The sequence below is a fragment of the Macaca fascicularis genome, chromosome 9 (assembly GCF_037993035.2).
Source record: "Macaca fascicularis isolate 582-1 chromosome 9, T2T-MFA8v1.1".
NCBI classification, from domain to species: domain Eukaryota; kingdom Metazoa; phylum Chordata; class Mammalia; order Primates; family Cercopithecidae; genus Macaca; species Macaca fascicularis.
The window spans coordinates 134105357-134127390 of record NC_088383.1 but is presented as its reverse complement, the minus strand read 5'-3'; the positions used below and the strand labels follow the sequence as shown (position 1 = coordinate 134127390).

At 50.9% G+C, this 22034-nt stretch overlaps 1 protein-coding gene across 24 annotated transcripts in view; it reads left to right on the top strand.

Annotated features, from left to right (window-relative positions):
• The window catches only part of CTBP2 (C-terminal binding protein 2), a 173224-nt gene that overhangs the window by 4743 nt on the left and 146447 nt on the right, over positions 1-22034 (top strand). For 2 of the 24 annotated variants that reach the window (XM_065521589.1, XM_074003047.1), the window contains exon 1: positions 4369-5015. The exons of 19 other annotated variants lie outside the window; for them this stretch is intronic. The gene's annotated coding sequence lies outside the window, so the exon portion shown is untranslated. Of the gene's footprint in view, positions 1-4368; positions 5134-22034 lie in introns of those variants that run through there. 3 more of the 24 variants (XM_045361720.3, XM_065521585.1, XM_065521588.2) reach the window with 3 other exon arrangements.

The window sequence follows — 22034 nt, the reverse complement described above, 5'->3', positions numbered from 1 at the left end:
TAAAATGATATTTTTATTGCTACCATTGCCGTTAAAATACAAACGGCTCACACTATTTGAAATCCTTGAGATTCAAGGATTGAAAGAAAACCGAAAAGGGGACACCTCTGAGGGAGCAGCCCTGCTGAGATCTAGCACCAGAATGCCATTTGCCAACAGTTCACTAACATCATGAATCATTTTTGAAAGCAAAGTTATACCCTTTGCACTTAACGCGTTCCCTCAATGGAAAAAATTTAAAGAGTTTACAGCAATGGTAGAATGGTGGCCCCAGTTGTCATTTTTTACCACTGTCATTTCCATAGAGAGGGGCTGTCGTCATAATGTATGTGCGTGCAGCCTGGGTCCCTCTGTTCATCTATCAGGGAAAAGCAGCAGCCCTAGTGTCCTGTGGCCCTGAATCAGGCCACAAATATGTATTCATACAGCTCATGGTGGGAAGGGACATTTATCAGTTGGGCAGGGCACAGCTCAGGTAATATTTCCACTTTGGGATGGTAGGTCTGTTACACAGGGTGGAACACATTTTTGTAGTAACTAAAAAATAGGAGGGCAGTTTGTCCCTGGAAAAAGAAGTATTTGTACTTAATGAAAGTGACCCATGTGGTGAAATCTTGGGGTGTCTTTTCCCCCAATAATCTTTCTGTGAATTGCTAGGTGAGGAATGCTTGTGTGAACTTTCCCTGCTGAAAACTTTTAGTGGGCACATGAAATGCTGGAATGAATACCTCTTAGAGACTGCGCCACCCGGGCAAATATCAGTTTTCTCCCTTACAGCTGGTAAGCATGTCCTAATTTACACTGCTGTGAGTTAAAGTTACAGCACTCCTGGAAAGAAGGGAAAATGCAAGGCGTCTCCTCCCCACCTCATCTTTTGAAGTTAATTTTCATTCAAGTCTGTGTTTGATGGAATATGTATCAAAGACTTATGAAAGGGTTTTTCTTTTTTAATCCTATCTCGGGGTTTGGAAAATTGTATTTAATAATTGCTAAAAACTTCAGAACCATTTTAAAGGTGTTCAGTGGCTCTTTTGATCATGATTTAATGGAGAGTATCCAAAAGCCATCAATGTGACTCTAATGATATTCACAAATGAATGTTTGGGCATAATCTGGAGTTTGCTTTTAGCTATCATTATTAATGTTTAAAGCCTAAATTATGGCTGCATTTGGGCATTCAGAACTTCGCCTGTGAAAAGAAGGGCTTTGCACATTGTGTAAAAAAAAAAAAGGGGGGGGGATTCACAGATGAATACAGAATGTACAATAGGGAGAGAGCCAGGCCATTGTTTGTGTGGAATGTTGACCATGGGAGCCAAGGGTTAGTTTCGCCTTCATTCTTCTAACTGCTGGAGAACGCAGAAACTTCAGGAGCCGCGCACAGGATGGGAACCAGGGGCACATTCATCTGTCTTTGCCGGGCATGGAGATTTGGTCTGCCCCCTTTCCAGAGTTTTTCTTAGAAGGTGGTCTTTTCTGGACTGCTGAGGAACGTCGTGTGCTTTCTCTTCTCAGTAATCTGCTTTTCTGAGGAACGATTTTAACAGCAGATAGTAGAGTTCCTCAAGGAAAGTGTAAACAGACCTTTTCTACCCCCTCGAAATGTGATTTTAGGAAATGATATTCAACTTCAGAAAGGAGGCATCTTAAGTCACAGGAAGAAGTTGTGTTTATTTTTACTCCTCTCCTGACTTTAAAGTAGTCTTTAATCTGTTGGTAGCATTAGGGGGAACGCAGCTAAAATAAGTTTTTGCTGGATGTTCATGTTTTGTGTAGCTGCTGCCATTTGGGAAAAAGCTCCTCCCCCATTCACAAAGCCCTTCTCCTTCCACGTGGGAGCTGAGGTCCCCAAAGTGGAACCAGCTCTATAGCTTAAGGGAGGTGCATTCCTGGCCCCTCACTTTTTAACCCTCACCTTAAGTGGAATATGTAGATAATATGGAGATCATTAACCATTTTTGGTGTCTGAAGCCTGTTCAGTTTTTTAGCAACTACACTCGGTGAGCACCAGTGGCAGTTTGCATGTATATGTGCCTAGTCCCTCCCTCAGTGAATGTTTCAGAGGTGCCCTGCTTTAGCTGTTTACCTAACTAAATGTAACAGATGGTTGCCTAGAGTTGGCTTAATATTCACAAAAATTGTGATGAAATCGTTGGGATCTTATGAATGGGACAAGTGATGATTTTGGTTCTGTAGAGAATTGTGACTTTTGTCCTAGGTAATAATAGAGGCTTCGTTTCTCCCAGAGATCGGTTGGGGTTTAAAGGATGGGAACCCTGAGTAGCTGCTGTTGTCTGCCCCGATCCTGGTGGTGACCAGTGTTGCCTTTGGTTTTTGTTGCCTTCTGTGAGTCCAGAAAAACCCTGGAGGCGGGGGTGAGGGGGAGAGGGAGGGCTGGACTTTTCATCCGTGGGGTTCTAAAAATCCTTCTCACTTATAAAATACAAAAATATGTACCTTCCATTGTATTGCTGATTTGTGCTTCCTCCAAAGCTCTCCTCTGATCAGCAGAAATGTGCTTCTTGCATTAAAACAAATTCTTAATTATGACTAAAAGAAACTGTCAGCTGCCTTAAAGATTGTCTGGAAATAGTGGCAATATTTCTGTGTCTCATTCCAGCCCACGTTGTGGCAGAAGCCTGGAGGGGCCACGTTAAAGGATGTGTCACAGCGACAGTGTGTGTAGGTCTTCCTGCAGCACAAGCGAACTCAGGGCTTGTAAAGTCCAGCTTATCGTGGCTGTGCTCCAGCCATGCCTGAAATCTGGCCTCCAGCAATCTGTCCAGGCCCAGGACAAACAAAAACTTCATTATGGAGTCACGGAATCTGAGGAAGTTTCTCTGGAAGGAACCGAAGACCTAGACCATGGAGGGAGATCAACTCCTCTGGCCTAATGGGGCTTTTCTTTTTCCAAGATGGAATTTTAAAATCTTACCTATAAAATTAGGCTAGCAAAGAATTATTTTATAGGTGCAAGTGGCCAGAGTCTAACCTGGAAATGATAGTGTTGTACCTGCCCCAGCTGTGTGTGTGGCAGGGGGAGGGTGGAGAGGGGAAATGAGAGATGAAGAGTTTGGAGGGGAAAACAGAGCATTCGAGGTTTCTCTGCTGGAGGGGGTGAAAGGCCAGGAGTTTGTGCACCTTTCCTTGTAAATGAACTCTAGCTGTGAGTTTATTCTTTTGCTGATGGATAGTCTTTAGTGCAGTCTGGAAGTGCAAACAAAGTCGGCTTATCCGCTGCTTGTTCAGGTCCAGGGAGGCCAAGGGAAGGGGTGGGGGTGGTTCTTGCAAATGCATCTGGATCCTGGACACCCCACTTGGGGTTGCTGCAGCCAGCTCCCAGGCCTGCCCACCTGGAGTACAGCCAGAGCCAGCAGCGGGCAGGGCCCGAGAGAGCGCTTAAAGCCATGTCTCAGGAACGGTTGAGGGAACTGAGAATGTTCAGCCTGGAGTGGAGACGCCCCTGGGGAGCCCAACATTGTCCTCCGTGTGGTCATGTGGCCTTACTCCGCTCGGAACAGGGAGGCCTTGCTGTTGGAGCTGCCGGGCCAGATGGGCTGCGTGGGCTTCTGGCACAGGCAGGACTTGGCTGACCATTGGCTCCCAGTGACGGCCAAGGCGCCGCAAACACCAGAGACCCTGATGGGAGACTCAGGCTTTGAAAGCACCTCCTAATGAGCTGGGGAGGATACTGTGTTTTCTTCCCAGTGGGAGTGACCAATAATCTTAAAAGTTTTTTCCCTTTCTCCAGACGTTCAGCTGTGGTCGGCACTCTGGATTGCTCTATCTGCCCTGCGGACTGGATAGAGCTAGAGGCTCAGGGTAGATACCCAGCTGACCCGACATTTCCTACCCATATTCCCTGTTCCCTAGTGTTTCAGGAGCATGCAGAGACAGACCTGATTCTTGTATATCAGGGCTTTCGGATTACGGAATAGAAGTCACACTAGGAGGGCAATCAATAAAGAGTATATTTTGCTATACAGATACCAGTATGCACATATAAGTGCCTACAAGTAAAATCTGGAATGTTTTTGATCTTAAAAACATTTCACAGTCATTAATCTTCACGACGCTCCTGCGGGCTGGGTAAATAGAGCAATTCCTATTTTATGCCAGGAAGAAATATTGAATTGCCTCCCCCAAGTCATAAAGAGGCTGTTTTCCTCCTTGTTCCTGTGACTTGCGGTGTGGGGGGCCTGGGGCGCCGGGAACCCCTGCGATCAGCTCAGACTGACTCCAGGACGACTTCCGGTGTCCTGCGCGACCTTCTGCTGCGGGGAGGGCCAGCCCGACACACCTGGCCGCCTTCTACCTGGAGAGGGCGGGGTCTCCTGCATTTCCCGGACCGCGGGGGTGCCCCACCCTGCTGCGAGGACGGGCCTCCTGGCGTCCGGGCTTCCGGGGTCCCGGAGTTCCTGGCTCCCGAGCCCCAGGTGAAGCCCCCTCCATGCCTGGGGTCCGCCCCTCTCCTCCCGGCGGGTGGACCTGGAGGCTCCGCCCCCGCGGGCCCGAACACCTGGCGCCGCGGCCCCGCCCCAGCTGTGCCCTCTTCCCCCCGCAGGGCACCTGGCGGCCCCGCCCCGGCCCCTCCGCGGGTCGCGGTACCTGACACCCCCGGGCCCCCCCACCTCGCGCCTCGCCTTTTCACTTGTAAATGGAGCCGCTTCCCGCCGCGGGGAAGTCGTTGAGAGGTGTGAGAATGGGCCCTGCCCCCCGTGCCCACTTCCTCCTTCCTCCCGCTGGCCTTTGTGCTGAGCTGGCCCGCTTGGACCCCGGGCGGCGGGGGTCCAGCTAGACGCCGCCTCAAGCCAGCGGGGTCGCCGGCGCCTCTCCGGTCCGCGAGGCACCGGCAAGGGAGGAGCCTCGAGACCACGCGGGGACACCACGTTGGGCCCCTAGCCCGCACTCCAGGCTCAGAGCAGGGGCAGGGACCTGGTTGCAGCAGGTCAGAGCCGCCTCCACCCCGCAGCGGTCGCGGACTCCGGGCGCTCCAGACCTGGGGTCGTGGTGAGGTTCGTTGATTGACTGCGCGATGGTGGCTGAGTTGCAAGCAAACGGTAAACAGCGGCATCATTTCCACCAGACCGGCTTGGGATCTCGTCTCCTGGGCAGTGTTTGGGGGCGGCCACGGTTCGTGAATAACCTTCGAATCTGGGTGATTTTCCTTGTAGTACGAATAGCGCAGTGGCAGTTGCTGTGGGAAACAGCGAGGGCCACTGAGACCTTCAGCAGAATTCCACGTCAAGGACGAGTGACATTTGCGCTCCTCTGCTGCGTTCTCTGCTGTTCACCCCGGCGGCTCTGACACCTGAAGCCTGGGAGGCTTCTGACTAGAGGTTGTCCGAGCGCTGAGTAGTAGGACGGTGCGGTCTGACCCGTTCCGTCTTGCACCCATCTTCTCCATGGAGGAATTTCTGCGTTCGCCTCTATGTTTTGCAGATTTAATTTGGTGCTCCAGAAATTTATGCAGCCATTCAAGTGCGCTGTACCTGTTGTTCAAGTAACTAGAGAACAACCATTTCCTGAGCACTTACTTAGTGTCTGGCACCAGTTCGCTGGGCCATTGTGTGTTGTTGCGTTTCATTTTCACGAGGTGGGGTGATGTCTGAGGAGTCACTTGGGGGACTTGCCTGAGTGGGTTGGGCATGACTCCGTGGTGGGAGGAGGAACTCCTTCCTGCCTGGGGTGAGCCTCTTTCCTTGCCCACCCTGAAATTAAAGGTTCAGGGGAGGAGCCGTCCCGTTTTCCCCAGGAATCAACTGAGCTTCTCAGATAAAGATATCTTTCTCTCAGGCCCAGACCTGTTTGATGAGTGATCATTTTGTTAGGAAGTCACAATCCAATGCCACGGAGCGGTTTCTAGATCATTTCCTGCTCTAGGACGTTTTACATTCACTACACTTTTGGAGAGAATCTTCAGAACAGCGTGGCTCCTGTTCAGAAGCCTGAGGCAGGCCCCGTTGAATACATGGGTCAGACTCTCTGGATTACAGACTCGCTGTGTCCAGGCAAAGGCCAGACACCTGCCTTGAGATCGGCTCTCCGGGGCCAAAGCACAGGGCTGTCCTGGCAGAGGCAGAGGTGGTAGTTAGTCACTGTTTTACCAATGAAGAATCAGAGCCAGGGAGCTTAGGTAATTAAGTCTAGCTAGTTACTACCAACTTCACCTGCCTCTGGCTTCTCTGTGGCTGCCCGAGGCTGCTTGTGGCCTTTGACTGGGACACGGGAAATGTCTGGGGATGGCTTTGCCACGCTAACCAACAGACCTCTTCTTTCCTCCCAAGCTCAGTTTCTCCCTTGCCGTCATCTGTGTGTCTGATGCAACATCACCCCCCCCCCGCCCGCACTCCAAGAGCGCAAGGGCACACTCTCCGGGGGTTCTGTGTGTGGCTTTCACAGTGCTTAGGGCTTCATGTGGTAAAGTTGGATTTAGTGGCCAGGTAACATTTTATCAATAGGTAAGACTATCAATAGGTAACACCGTGTTTGTGGTCTGGGATGGCATGATCGCAGCCGCCCTCCACCCCCCACCTCCCTCCCCAACTCTGGTTGCCTCTGGCTTTCAACTGGAGCCGTGTGCACACCTTAAATAGGATCTGGTTTGTGGGTTCCACCTTGGGGAGTTGGGGGTCAAGAGACAGGGAAGATGCTTAGGATTTCTCCTAGCTGGGAGTGTCTGTTTGCACCACTCCTGTGAAAAGCGGGGAGAAACTGGATTTTGCCGGATGAACTTCCTTTGGGTCGCTCCCCTGCATTTGTGTGGTGTGAGCCTTAGAAAGGAATTTGAATTAATACTCCTGAACAAAGGGAACAGCCTTCTTTTCAAAGAGGCTATCAGAGAACTGAAAGGGAATGGCACAAAGTTGGGTGTGTCTTCAAATCCAGAGACCAGCCCTGCTTGGGTGAGCTTGGGTGATGAACTCACCGGGAGAGTACCCGGGGCAGGTGATGCGGGAGCTCCCAGGCTGACCTTGGCTTTCTGAAGAGGGTAAGGTCCCCATAAGGTGGAGGTTTTCCTGAAAAACAGGCTTTCCTTTATAAGATTACCTTCCTCCTCTACAACCCTTCTCTTCTTTTTGTGAACACGTGTGTGCTTGTGAGCACATGTGTGTTCTGGAAATCTCGGTCTTCACTGGGGCTCCAGTGGGGCCAGGGGTGGTGTCCCTCTGCCTCCATCTCGGCCTTTGGGTTCTGCTCTGTCTTGTGGATGACTCAAGGAAGTGCTGGGAGGAGTCTCTTGACAAATCAGTCATGTGAGGCTGGTGTCCTGGCTCAGCTCCGGCTTGGGTAGTGATTAGAGGCTGCCTATTTGAAGTCCTCCCTGCAGTCTTTAAACAGGTCTCCATTCTGCTTCACTCCACCTGGAAGAGGGTGGTGGGGCCAGGATCATCCCCCGGCCAGCCCTCTCCTCTCTTGTGTTGCCTCATTGGGACACTGAGAAGGGGGAAGCTGCTTTCTCAGAGGCTGTTGCTTGGCAAGTGGACATGGCGTCTAAGCATGAGAATGACTGCAGCGTGCAGGTTCCCGTGAATGGTCATCTCCTGCGAGCCAGGCCTTGTGAGTGGTCTTTCAGAGCCCGTGTCGTGTCTGTGGTGTGTCCCCTGTCCTGTTCCAGGTTTCAGAGATCCTTTGCGCTGGGCAGAAGATCCACCGAGCTGGCATCCAGGTTCCTCCAGCAAAACACGGCACCGTGGTGGACCTGCCGCAGCTCTGAGGCCAGCGAGCCGGTTTTCCCCTCACCCTGTTTCCCAGCCCTGGCATCTGCAGAGTGTCCGTTCTCCTCGCTCCTCCACGGCGCGTGCTTTTCGCTCAGGGTTGAGGATTCTTTTTCCTCCACTTGCACACATCCTTCTCATTTCTCAACTAAGCCCAGGATTAAGAATGAGGCTTCAACTGACAAAAGCCAGGAGGGTCACAATTGAAGTTGGAATTGTGTCTGCAGCGATGTCTTCCTTGGCGTTTAAGGAAGGCCTCGAAGAGTGGGGCATTTTTTTCTATCCTAAGTTGGCCACATGGCTCCAAATAGTGGGCAACGGAAGATGCCTCTGGTGAACGGGGGAGTGTCTTAGCTGAGGATCTCATGTCCGCAGAGGATGAAGGGAGGGGGGTTAGGACTCAACCCAGTTGTGCTTTTGGGTCCCTGGTTGTGTCCCAGCCAGGCCTGAGAGCTTACAAGCAAGTCCCATATGTTACTTGACCCCTCAGAATAGTCCTTTAAAATATTTCTCGGCAAGGAAGCTTCTTGTCAAGGAGTTTTCTTCCCCAATTCTCTTTGTCTTCTAGAGCAGCAGGCAGGGGGGGAGGGGAGCCTGGGTTCGCTGTGGTTAGCGGGAAGGGGCTGCAGCAGCGCTTGGACCACCTTCGTGGTCACGCCTGTAGCTGAGACTTTTGCAACCTGGTGGTTACTTGGCATGTCAGGGGCCTGGCTCAGATCCAAAGTTTTGCTCTAGGGGCCCCGGCAGTGCACTTTAAAAGTGCTGAGCTAACTGCTGTGCTCACTTTGGTGGCTGGTGACAAGAGAGGTCTCACTGGAAGGTCGTGAATGTCATTCTTCCTTTCAAACACTGAGGCTGTGTCCAAGGAGAGATGGGCCTGCCCTCCTAGAGCTTAGTAGAGGCAATGAGATACAAGGGGGACAGACTGTTCAAGGAAGTGTGGCAAAGAAGGGATGGAAAGAAATGCTTGACTTCTCTCCCACTCTGGGAAGCCTTTGCAAAGGGCTTCAGTTTCTGAATCTGTAAAATGAGGGTAAGGAGAGGGTGTGTTGTAAGGATTCAGTGAGGTAATGTTTATAAAGCCCTTAGAACGAGCCTGACATATCATATGTGTTTGTTAAATTTTTTTTTTTTTGAGATGGGGGTTTCACCGCGTTGCCCAGGCTTGAAGTGCAGTGGCACAATCACAGCTCACTGCGGCCTCGACCTCCCGGGTTCAAGCAATTTTCCCATCTCAGTCTCCCAAGTAGGTGGGACTACAGGTATATGGCACCACACCTGGCTAGTTTTTGTATTTTTTGTAGGGATGGGGTTTGCCATGTTGCCCAAGCTGGTCATGAACTCCTGAGCTCAAGCAATCCTCCCTCCTTGGCCTCCCAAAAGTGTTGGGATTACAGGTGTGAGCTGCCAAACCTGTCATGGTGCTATGTTAAAAATTCCTGGAAGATGTCATGCCCTGTGGTAGGGAAGGGGAGTGGCTGGTAGGGCTGGCTTAGTTTGGGAACAGCCATCTTCTCACTGATTCCTGGGGCCAAAGCAATGAACTGAAAACTGTTCACAAGGTTAATTTTAGTCTGTGGGCTGTTACTGCGTATTAGGTCACTCCAAGAAATGCCCAGTAAAATGTTTACTTTCTATTTAAGACCTACTTTCTCTTCCTGGAGAAGGAAGAAAAAACTGCCTTGCCTGATGGGCAGCCAGGGTGGGGGCCCAGAGCCTCCTGCCCCAGCCACCCTGCCCAGGTGGAGCCTGTTGAGAAGGGTGGCTCAGGTTTGAATTCTCCACTATTGAGAGCTCAGTATCATCTTTATAGAGTACATAAAACACAGTGAACATGGGCATGACAGGCCACATTCCGAAGAGCATATTTGTTCAGGAAAAGGAACTGCGTCTGCCCTTCCCTCTGTGCACATAGTTCCCTTCATAGCTCCCTTCACCCTTCCAGGTCCCTGAGGAGTGGGTGCATTTGCCAGACAGTGACCAGGGCTGTCGACTTGCTTGGTGGCATCCTGTTTGGTTTCTTGTGGGTGCTCGGTCAGTAGCAGCTGTGGTAACTGGACCAGGTGCAGCTGGGTGGCAGATTTGCTGGGAGTGTTTGAGCATGTTCCTGACCCCAGGCCCTGGCAGTGGGGTGGTAATTAATCATCTCCTCCTAGGATGTTCATTCACAGATACTGACTGAGCACCCACTAGGGGCCAGGCGTAGTACGCATGTGCGTGGAGCGTCACCGAATGTCTTCCAATTGAAATGTTCAAATATTCTTTTCTCCGCCCAGCCAGTGTTAACTGCGCTGTGCTTCTGTGAGGCTACAGGTGTGGGTATAGGTCATGGGCATGAAATGGTAAGGTGGGATAAGGAAGGTGCCTCTCCAGCAGTTTGTCATCTTCAGGGTGTGCTGGTCATTTCATGGACCAGCAGTTTCTTTGGATTCAACTCATGCCGTTAAAAATCTCACTTGGGGGCCAGGTGGGGTGGCTCATGCCTGTAACCCCAGCACTTTGGGAGGCCGAGGCAGATGGATCACCTAAGGTCAGGAGTTTGAGACCAGCCTGGCCAACATGGTAAAACCCTGTGTCTACTAAAAATACAAAAAATTAGCCAGGTGTGGCAGCATGCACCTGTAATCCTAGCTATTTGGGAGTCTGAGGCAGGAGAATTGCTTGAACTCTGGAGGCAGAGGTTGCAGTAAGCCAAGATTGGGCCATTGTACTCCAGCCTGGGTGACAGAGCAAGACGCTGTCTCCAAAACAAGGAAAGAAACAAAAAATTCACTTGGGGCCAGACATGGTGGCTCACGCCTATAATCCTAGCACTTTGAGAGGCCGAGGCGGGCCAATCACCTGAGATCAGGAGTTCAAGAGCAGCCTGGCCAACATGGCAAAACCCCATCTCTTCTAACTGGTTTTGGAGAAATTGGCTTTGCAGATTATATTTTAGTCTCTTCTAGAAATGCAAACATTAGCCAGGCGTGGTGGTGTGCACCTGTAATTCCAGCTACTCGGGAGGCTGAGGCAGGAGAATCACTTGAACCTGGGAGGCTGAGGTTGCAGTGGGCCGAGATCGTCCCATTGCACTCCAGCCTGGGCGACAAGAGCGAAACTCTTTCTCAAGTTAAAAAAAAAAAGTCTTACTTGGGAAAAGCAAAATGGTCCTTGAAAATGCCCTTGGGAAACCACCCATGCTGGAATGCAAGGGCATCTCAGTTGGCCAGGGACCAGGGGTCTGGGGCCAGAATGTCATATTCGTCATTTGCAAATCCTGGAGAGTGCACAATAAATAAGATGTGAGTGCGTGTGGGAAGTGCTCCCAGGCTAGCTGTTTGTTACCATTATTTTTATTGGGGACGGTGGTACTGGTGGTGGTGGTGACAGTAGGATTCATGGCAATCCCACTAGTTATGGTGGTGTGAATGTCATTGAGAAAGACAAATCCTCCCGTCAACTCTGCCTTCTTCCTCCTAGCAGGGAGTGGCTGTTTGTGCCCTGTTTTATCAGGAGGGAGCAGGTAAGTGCTAGCATCCCTCTCACCTCCTGCCCTGCCCTGCCCTGCCCCAAAGGACAGCAGATACCTTTTATATTAGGAAGCTTGGGTGGGCTCGGTGGTTTTCACCAGTGACTCAGTCAGTCCCCAGAGAGGGTTGGGGGTGCTCAAGAGGATGGCTTCTGGAACAGGGTGGGTCCCCAAGACACCCCTGGCCAGGAGTCTCCTGAGGGCCCCCCTTCTTCCCAAAGGAGAAGCCCTAACATCTGTATTTTTAGCCACCTCCTCCAGGGGGTGCCTGATGCAGCCAGCCCGAAACCTGCCAACAGCAGCACACAGACTGGCTTTCTTCAGAAGCAAACCACTCCCCCAACACACACCCACACACTCGAGTCTGGTTATTGAACATTTGGCATGAAAAATGGTTGAAGGAAGATTTTATATAACCGAAATAACCCACTAAATTGTTTGAAACTTGGAATATGGATTTCTGCTGTACTCATCCTCATTCTTTGAAAAGGGATTCTCCACCCTCCAACATTACCAGGCATTCCTAGGACAGCAGAGAAATGTCCTGGGTGTCTGTTAAAACTGGAGCCGGTTCTGTATTCAGATGCACTTGACATTTCACCCTTGACCAGGCAGCAGTGTGTATTGAGATGAGGCTGGGCAGTGTCAGAGCATACCTGCTAGAGAAGAAATTGGTTGTGCAGGTTATATTTTAGTAAAATCTGAACCGCTCAGTGAAGCACACTATTACAATCTGTGTACACACAAAGAGGGATGCCACGGAGTCGATGTTTTTAACACTGGCCCATGTGAGCGAGAACATGGATCAGCAAAAGGTGCATTTACCTCCCTCTGCAGGCAAATATGCTTAACCTTCAGGAGCGCCCCTGAGGCCCTCACTTATGCCTCTAGCCTGTTTGGTCATGATGCAAGCCGATTTGGGAGTGATACCTACCGTTTTAGAACTGAGAGTGAACCTGTTTTATGGCAAATCCTTTTTATCTTGATCGGGGCATTTATTAATTAGTAGGCTTCAGCGAGGCTGATAACCTGGCTTGTTTCTGTTTGCAGAAGTACTTTGTCATACGTTGGCTTATTTTATTTTTAGCAACAACCCTGTTGTGAGGCAGTGATTATTTCCCACTTGAGGAATTGGCAAGCCGCGTGGACGGGACTCACAGTTAATTAATGATCGAGCGAGATCCGAACTGGTTCTCCTCCACCAGTACCAGGCTGTCTAGAGAATGGTTGTGTATTCAGATAACCCTATTCTAGGGATGAGCGGTGTGTACAAATTTGAAGGCCAGAAGGGAAGCAGGAGAATCCAGTTTCAAGAGTCTGGAGCCTTTGGCGGGAGTCCCCCGTGTTGAAAGGTGAACTTGAAAGAGTATCCATGGGTGTCCTTAGATGAAGAAGGATTTAAGGGACTCTTTTTGCCCCTTGATACAAGGTTTGTAACTGGGGTCTGGGGCAGAAAGGAATTGCTCTTCTTGGTTTGAGTGACTGCTTTCTGGGGAGCATCTGGGTGCTTTTTTAATTGCATGCAGAGCCATTTACGGTGAGAGAAATTATGACCTGACTAGTTGGCCCAGGGCTAGGTGTTCTGGGGCTCTGTATTGAGACCTCTATGCAAGGAGCTTATCTGCTTGAATGTGGAAAGTGACTGTCTTTGGGGCCCTGGCAGTTTCTTTTGGGGCCGCTTTTGGACTTGAGTTAGCAAAGAAATGACATTGTGATTTATGCTGTTTATGAAGAATAGCATGCCTATCTGTTTTCACACAGACATCTTAATAGAGATTAAATACAAAATAAAGTGGAATGCATGAGCGGGGATATTCCCATAAGCAATATTGTAGTTTTAGGCAGTGTAATTATGTTTTGTACACTTCCCAATTAAGCAGTTATGCATTACTGGGGAAACTACCTTGTGGAGATTTAGAAAAGCTTTAGAATTTAGTAAATCAAATAAAAATAGGTACACAATATTTTAGACACAGGATTTAAACATGTTACATGGTGTGATAAGGTAACCCAGTTTGCACTCATTTGCCAGTTTTTTTGTTTTTTTGTTTTTTGTTTTTTTGTTTTGTTTTTTGTTTTTTTTTTGAAACGGAGGCTCACTCTAGCCCGGGCTGGAGTGCAGTGGTGAGTTCTCGGCTCATTGCAACCTCCGCCTCCCAGGGTCAAGCAGTTCTCCTGTCTCAGCCTCCCGAGTAGCTGGGATTACAGCACTCCCAGCTAATTTTTGTATTTTGTTAGTAGAGACAGGTTTTCACCATGTTGGTCAGGCTGGTCTTGAACTCCTGACCTCAGGTGATTTGCCTGCCTCGGCCTCCCAAATTGCTAGGATTATAGGTGTGAGCCACCACGCCCGGCCGATTGAGGAGAATTTCTTCTTCTGAACATTGCCTGTGGAATAAAGGTGCACCCCTACTGTGTGCAGGATGTCTTGGAGGGCTGCCGGGCTACAGGGAAGAAGAGCAACAAGGGTTTATGTGGAGTTCAGCTAAACAGTGGTGGATTTCTGTGAGCTGGGGTGGGCAGAGGTGGCCACATTAGGTTTGGAGTTAGGCTGAAGGGGGTGTGCTGAGGCTAAATGTGGGAGAGGGAACCCAAGGTAGGAGCCTTTCAAGCTCCCGTGTCCTTTCAGCTCCCATGTCCTGGCCACTAAACTACGGGAGGTAAGGGAATGATTTTCCCTGAGTAAACTGTCTGAAGTGGAGCTGCGTCTCAGGGAGCCTCTGCGAGCGTGTGCGTCACAGAACCCTTCCTCCTGGTGTCTTCTGGGGGTTGCTGATTTTGAGGAAGCCTGGTGGGGTGTGTGCTGGCTCAGCCCCCCCTCAGTTGCAAAGCTCTTGGGGGCTGCAGAGGGATTTCACAGTTCCCTGCATAGGGCAAGTCATTTAATTTTATCATTTGCTTTTTGAGAAGGATCAAGTTTTCAAAATCCTACATAGAAATAATTTATATACAGTAAAACACCCTTTAACGTGCAGTTCTGCAAGTCTTGACAGTCGAGGCATAGCCACCGGGTGGTTGCGGAACCATCCCATCACCAAGGAAAGTTCTCTGTGCTCCTTTGGAGTTCGTGCCTCCCTGCTCCCCACTCCCAGCCCCCAGCCACCACTAATCAAATCACTCCTTTTTGATAGTAGAAGGACCAGCCTAGGAAGTGTGAGGAGTTTGGTGAATGCTGGTGTGAGACGCCAGTAATTTCCAGGACATTTGTAATATCCAAGGATTATGCATGAGTCCCAGGGGTGCTCTGGTCACAGCAGATGGACTTGGCTTGGATGACACCCCCCTCCCCAGTGCCATCCTAGGGATGCTTGAGACTCCAGGAGCTTGGCTCGTCTGGACAGGTCGGACCAAAACCCAGTCACTGCAGTGTGAGTCTTGCCTGAAACCGACAGATAACCACCTCCTCTGCAAAGTAGGCAAACTGCTCCCCCAACCCGAGAGTGGGCAGGGCAGTTCTGGGCCATACTTGCAGGCCCTGGTGCATCTAAGGCCATGCCCCCTGGGCTCCCCAGGGACACGCACACAACAGCTGCCTCTCCACACCGTGTCCCACCAGCCCCTGTTGGAAAGTGCCCGGGAACAGGTGCCTTTTCGTCCACCATAGCCGCTGGCTCCAGGTCCAGAGGGACTGTGAGTGACGGCCAGGCCATGCTGCTTTCTCCTTTCTCTGTGGGGGAGTGGCTTTGGAGGGAGCCGGGCAATGTGCTTGTGTGTTTGCCGTGTGCTCGCTGTGTACTTGCCGTGTGCTTGCCATATGCTTACTGTGTATTTACTGTGTGCTTGCCATGTGATTACCGTGTGCTCGCTGTGTACCTGCTGTGCATTTGCCGTGTACTTGCTGTGTGTTTATTGTGTGCTTGCCATGTGCTGACTGTGTGCTGTCTCCCTGCTTGCTGTTCCGTGCTCCTGTGACTCCTGGGTGGTCAGGGGCAGTTGAGTGCCCTCAGGTCCCCATTTGTTTTCCTGAAGGTAAGAGGCCAGTCAGGACGGCCACCTTTTTGTGGTCAAGAAGGCTGGTTTGTGGAAAACCCAGAGGAAGGAGAGCTTCTGAGGCGGGGAAGGTCAGCTGCCCCGGAGGCTGGTGCCGGCCCGGAGGATAGACGGCCACGTTTGCAATCCTGGGCTCCATTCCCAACCCCGCCAGCTCCTTGTGTGTCAAATAGGATGCTAGTTCCTCTCACAGGAGGAGGTAATGAGAAGGCGCTGGAGGCTGGTGCCCAGGTGCCCGGCAGAGGAGGTGCTTGGCAGGAAGTCCCATTGCACTCTGGGATATGAGCTGCCACTGACTCATCGCCTCATGGTTTTTGTTTTTATTTTTATGTTATTTATTTATTTGTTTATTTATTTATTTATTTTGAGACAGTCTCACCTGTTGCCCAGGCTGGAGTGCAGTGGTGTGATCTCGGCTCACTGCCACCTCTCCTCTGCCTCCCAGGTTCAAGCGATTCTCCTGTCTCAGAATAGCTGGGATTACAGGCACTCTGTCAGGCCTGGCTAATTTTTGTATTTTTAGTAGAGATGGGGTTTCACCATGTTGGCCAGGCTGGTCTCGAACTCCTGACCTCAAGTGATCCGCCTATCTCAGCCTCCCAAAGTGCTGGGTATGCAGGCGTGAGCCACTGCGCCCAGCCACTTCATGATTTTTAATATTCTTTTTTTTTTTTCTTTTTTTGAGACAGGGTCTTACTCTGTTACCCAGGCTGGAGTGCAGTGGTGTGATCTTGACTCACTGCAACCTCCACCTCTGGGTTCAAGCGATTTTCCTGCCTCAGCCTCCTGAGTAGCTGGGATTACAGGTGCCCACTGCCATGCCCAGCTAATTTTTGTATTTTTTGTAGAAATGGGCTTTTGCCATGTTGGCCAGGCTAGTCTCGAACTCCTGACCTCAGGTGATCCACCCACCTTGGCCTCCCAAAGTGCTGGGATTACAGGCATAAGCCACTGCACCCGACCCTTAATATTATTTTCTTTTAGTTGGGAGAAACTTGGAATGAGTCTTAGAATTTGTGAAATTGTTAAGTGGGGATCACTGCATTTGCTGATTTTCTGGTCGTTGCCTGAAATGTCCTTTTGGAGCTCATTCTTTGTCCCCTTCCCTCATCACATCAGTCAGGCTGAGGGCAGGTGGAAGCCGCAGTGATCGTGATTGGCCAGCCCTGACTGGCGTTCCCGTGATCTCGGAGCATCTTGTGTGCATGCATTTGCAGTATGAGAAAACCCTTTGATGTCTTTGAGCTCAGACCAAATGTGACCTTGATTCCTGGCCTGAAATTAATGTCTAAGCATTCTTGGCTTCTTCTGGGTGGTCGTCTGTGAATAAACTGCCATGCAGTGAGTATGATGGAAACGTACCCACCAGGACATAGCTTACCAGATTTCAGCGGGGCTTCCCAGTGTAGTGTGAGGACACTCGGGTGCATGGGTTAGTAGCTGAAAGGTGGGTGGACACCCCAGCGTGTCCTCCTTAAGGGTTCAGGGACAGTTCAGCAAGGGTTGGGGAAGGGGTGTGCTAGACGCTGAGTGGAAGTCGCAAATGTGTGTGGCCACCGGTCTGCTTTCGGATGGTGATGAGAACAAAGTTCTTTACTGTCTGGAAAGGTGATCTGGGGACCTTTTCACAGGTCACCAGCCACCTATGTTCTGTGTTGTGCAGCTGTGAGCACAGTAGGGCCGCAGTGGTAGGCAACCACAGGGCCTCTTGGTGTCCTGGATACAGGATGCTTTCCCAGGACCCTTCTGGGGCTCCACATCTATCTCCACACTTTGGGTGGGAAAGTTGCTTCCCTTGGGTGGATCCAAAAATTCCAGCTGACTTCTTGGAGGGAAGTGAGTTGAGAGCCCCTCCAGAGGTGCGTGTTCAGGTGAGTAGCTTGCTATTACGTGCCCAGGCCCAGCTGGCCTAGACTGGAAGCTTCCACAGTCAAAACAAAAAACAAAAAACAGGGGCTGATGAACTTGAACAGTCAGAAAAAAACAAGGCAAACAGTCTTTTGGGTGTGTGCAGTATTAAATCACTTTGAAAGGGGACCACTTAAGAAAATCCTCTGCCCTCATTCAAGAATATTAGAAATATGTTAATTTGGTGGAATAATTATTATAATAGTAGCTACCATCGGGTTTTTCGTTTTTTGTTTTTTTTTGGACTGTCACCCAGGGTGGAGTACAGTGGTGCAATCTCGGCTCACTGGAACCTCTGCCTCCCGAATTGAAGCAATTCATGCCTCAGCCTCCCGTTTAGCTAGGATTACAGATGTGTGCCACCACACCTGGCTAAATTTTGTATTTTTAGTAGAGACGGCTTCACCATGTTGGCCAGGCTGGTCTGGAACTCCTGGCCTAAAGTGATCTCGTGACCTCAGCTTCCCAAAGTGCTGGGATTACAGGCGTGAGCCACCGCGCCTGGCCAATAGTAGCTGCTGTCTATTGAGTGCCAGGAATGTGCCAAGCAGGGAAGATGCAGATGTATTTGGTGGATGCGTAATAGTAATGGCTAATGCGCCGCTCACAGGCTGGACACAAAGTAGACTCAGAGAACTTCAGTGACTTTCCCAGGAACACACAGCTCTTGGGCAGCTGCTATATGGAAACCACAGGGACTCATCAGAAGCCAGTTCCTTTGCACAGTTAGCTGAGTGAAGAGACGGGCGGGCACAGCTATGTTTGGAGTTCTTAAGTTCGTCATTTCGCACCCGAGAATCAAGGTCGCAGGGTGAAGCTCTGTAGTTCTGGAGCCTGAAAGGCAGTTGACATCCTGGCTGGAAACATACATTTTTATTTTACATTTATTTGGGTAGTGGTTTGCTGGTCTGATTTTTGTTTTGTTTTGTTTTTTTTAACCATTTGGCTTGGAGGAATTTTCCCTTTGGTTATGGTAATTACCCTTTCCTGGTAAGTAAATTGATTACAGCGGCTCTTTCCAATCTTGCACGTTTGATTATCCATGAGCCTCCTTCTGCCTCTTAATCTTATTTTTAGCACAGTCCTTGAAACCTCTGTGTGAAACTGTCCATCTTCCGCTGTTTCTGAACTGCCGAAGGTCATTTTCACCAGCCCCATCAAACGCGGATGTGTTTCAAGTCAAACACAGCCATTTGAACCAGTTTCAAACAGTTGCGTTTCAGGTGTCAGCGTGGTGGGGACAGGACCTCTGCTGCCTGAGGTCCGTGTTGCTTGGGATGGTCTCGAATCACCCAGTGTGACTCCGTTGGCTCTGTTGGTTCAGTTGGCTCCAGGATGAGTGCACTTGACCAGAAGCTCCAGCGACATGAGGTTATAAGGGAGCCGGGTGAGCAGAGGCTGTGTTGTGGACACCAGCCGAGTCCGGGTGGGAGGAGACACCAGGACCTATCAGCAACCTGCCCTGGAGTTTGTTTCCTCATGTGTGTGCCCAGGGCTTTGCGAACGATTTGCCCCAGATGGAGTTAATGCTGCAGTTGTTATAAGAGCATCTCTGGCTCTACTTTTGAAACTAGTCACCACCTTTATTTTTGTAAACTAGTGAGAGGAGCGTGGCTGGCTCTGAGGGTGCAGAGGTGCCCCTCATGTGGTCCCCTGGGGTCTTCTCTGCGTCTGAGTGTTCTCAGAGGCCACGTGAGTCAGTAGCCCCAGTGGACTCCGGATGTTTTTTGAGCCTTACCTCGATAAGAATAAAAACGTTTTGGTGTGCGATTTGATTTGTTTGCTAGAAGATTAGTACAAAAGCAGGAAGGAAAAAGAACGTGGTGGAGGTGATTGCTAGAGGCTGGCAGAAGGTTATTTACGGATTTTTGCTGACAGTCCTTGTTGAAAGGAATTCCCTGTGAGATTTATGAAGCCTTTCCAATTTATTGTCTTTCCAAGTAAGGTAAGCAAATAAATAAGTTATTCTATTTTATTATAAACACAGCCAATGTAAAATTAAAAATAAGAGGAAATGGGCCTCCATTTTTTCAGCCTAGTGTGTTTCAGGAAAGCATCTTGGAGAGGCTTTTTGTTTTGTGTTTGGCTAAAGCACATTGTGCATTTAAAAGATAAAGTCGGTGCCTTGATGTTGTATGTGCAGGTCACCATCCTTGGAGGGGACTGGTTGCAGCCTTGGCGGGGTTGACAAGATGGTGAGGACAGAGGAGCCGTAATATTCAGGACTAGTCCACCAGTCACCAGGGACTCTCAGGCCCCTTGGGAAATAAGGCTGAGGGGTTCCCGAGACTCTGCTCTGGGTTTGACCGCAGCCGCCGCCCCCAGAAGGGACCCTGTCTCCTGAGGCCCACGTCCTAGCAAACTGGTGACATCTTCCTTCTTCCTGTCGCCTTGATTTCTTTGTCTCTTCTCCTTAAACTCAGAAATTGTTGGTACTTTCAGTATCTTGGCGAATTGTGATTTTGGCGATACAGATGTGTAAAGACCCACATGGGAAATTTAGATTTGTAGGTAAAGAATAAACAGGAATGTGAGACCTTGTTGTAAACACACCTCTCGTTTTTGGCGGTGATGTCAGCGCTGAAGATTTGGGTGGGTCAGGTTTGGTGACCTGTGTCCCGTTAAGGCAGCTCCTGCTCCTGACACCAGCCTGGAGCCCATTTGAAATCGCTCCTGGCTCTTTCAAGGCCCTGGGCAACGCCATCAGGGAAGCATCCTGTGACCATTTTGGGAGAATGTTAAGTCTCTGCCCCTAGATGTCCCTGTGCTAGTGAAGCTATTTGGGGGGGACTAATAGGCGGCGTTGGACGGTGTCTTGTAGCTGTCAACGGATGACTGTTCAAGTTCGTCAGCCCCTGGTATGTAGTAGGTGCGTGTTGGAGATTGAGTGAGTTACATTTTTTGCAAGGGTTTGTTTTAGGAGCAAAAGACACCTAAGTAGGGAGGCTTGGAAGGTGCTGAGAGCATAATTCCTGCAAGAATGGGCTCCACGGGGTTCATTGTCTTTCTTTCCCACTTCCTCCACAGTGCCTCATCCCACTCCAGTAGGCACACGAAAGAGGAGAGCCTTTCTTCAACTCAGGGCTAATGAGCTGGGCACCGGGGTGGGCGTGGGGGAACAGTGTGGCCGACGCTTTTCTGGGGTGGTGGCCTGAACAAGCCTGACCTGCTCTTGCCTGCAAGGAGCTGACCAGCCAACCAGAGAACGGTGGACAGGCGATTCAGCTGGGTGAGCCCGACAGGGGGATGGGTCTGGGGCCTGGGGAGCCCCACCCATGCACCCTGAGATCAGGGCTGGCCTTTCACAGGAGGTAGGCTGTGAACTGTGAGGGTGAGGGGCCAGCCTGGGCCTCCCTCTCTCCAGCTTACCTCTCTTAGGAGGCCACCCCCTGCCTGGGTCCCGCCAGCCCCTTCATGCTCATCCTTATCTGGATCTGAGAATCACCTGGCGAGCTTTGAAAACAGATCCCAGCTTAATCCTCCCCTCAGGTTCTGAGTGTGTGGGCCACAGTGGCATCTGCCTTGATACTAAAAAGTTCCCAGGTGACTCTAATGAACAACCACTGCCCAGCCAGCATACCTCAGCTGAGGCCACTTGTCCTGTTGTGCTCGTGGGCCGGAAGGGATGGGCTGGAGAAACAGGTAAGTCCTTACTTCCCTGTCCCACAGACTGGGAGCATCGGCGGAGGGCAGGAGGCTGCCCTGGGAGGCCAACTCCTTAAATGCACACCTGACCGACGGGTACGCCCCTGCTGTGGGGCCAGGCAGGAGAGTAGCACCGGGGCACCCAGGACCACACACCGAGAAGTGTGAGCCCAGCGTGGCCTGGCGTCCCATCAGCAGGTGAGGGTCATCTTTCAGGCCTGTTTCACTTCCTCAAAAGAATGCAGTGGAATGAGCCCCGTAGGGCGAGGTGCCTGTGCGCGTGGGGATGGAGAGGAGGGCTAGCTGCCGGGATGCCAGAAATGAAGGGAGGCTGGGATCTTCCTGCCTTGGTCCATGTGTAGCTGGAAGGAGAAAGCAGCTGTTGCTTAGGAGACAAAGCTGGAGGGCTTGACTCAGACCATGGACCTCTCAAGGCTTCCTGCCTGGGTGGGGGATCAGCCCAGAAACCCCACAAGGCGATGGGGGATGGGATGGGGAGGGTCATATATGCATTTCTGTAGAAAAAGGATCCGCTTTCCAGTGTCTCAAAGGATTCTGGACCTTACGTTTTCTTCAGAGCCCTCAGATGGGAATCCTTGGCCTACAAAGGTGGGAGGCTGCCTTGTGGACAGTAGGGAGAGCAGGACGTGGAGCGGGTGCTGCAAGGAACAAAGGCCACCTGGAGGCATTCCTAGGAATTGGCTTCCTTCCTGGTGGTTGGGCTTTTGTAGAAGGCAGAGTCAGGGAGAGATGGGGGCCTTGGTTTCCTCCCGGGGTGCAGGAGGAAGTAAACATAACGGTGACACCTGGATCAAGAAGGGGCTCCCCTCTAGCTGGGTGCAGTGAGTGTGGGGGCGCACCAAGGCATCCATGCACAATGTAGCCTCGCCGCTGCCTGTGATGGGAAGGTTTGAGGTTCTGAACGTCGGCTAAGGTCCCCGAGGGCTGGCTGTTGGGCTGAACGTGGGTTCTAGTATTAACGTGGGTTTTAGTATTACTGAGGGTTCAGTAGACCGGGGGTGGGGGGGCATGAGGAGCTAAGCAGCAGGGTAGGTGGAGCGGGGAGGGCTGTGCCTGACTCCCTCTCCGGGTTGGGAGGGAACAAGGGGAAAGGCTGGGGGAAGATGGGAGGAGGCCTGGCCACATGCATCTGTCCTGTTGGCTCCTTTCCCTGAGGACCCGCAGAGGTGGCCCGGGGTGCTGGGCGCTTTAACTTCCTTCATTGGTCAGGTTCTCTTCGTTCCTTCCGTGCCACGTGTCTG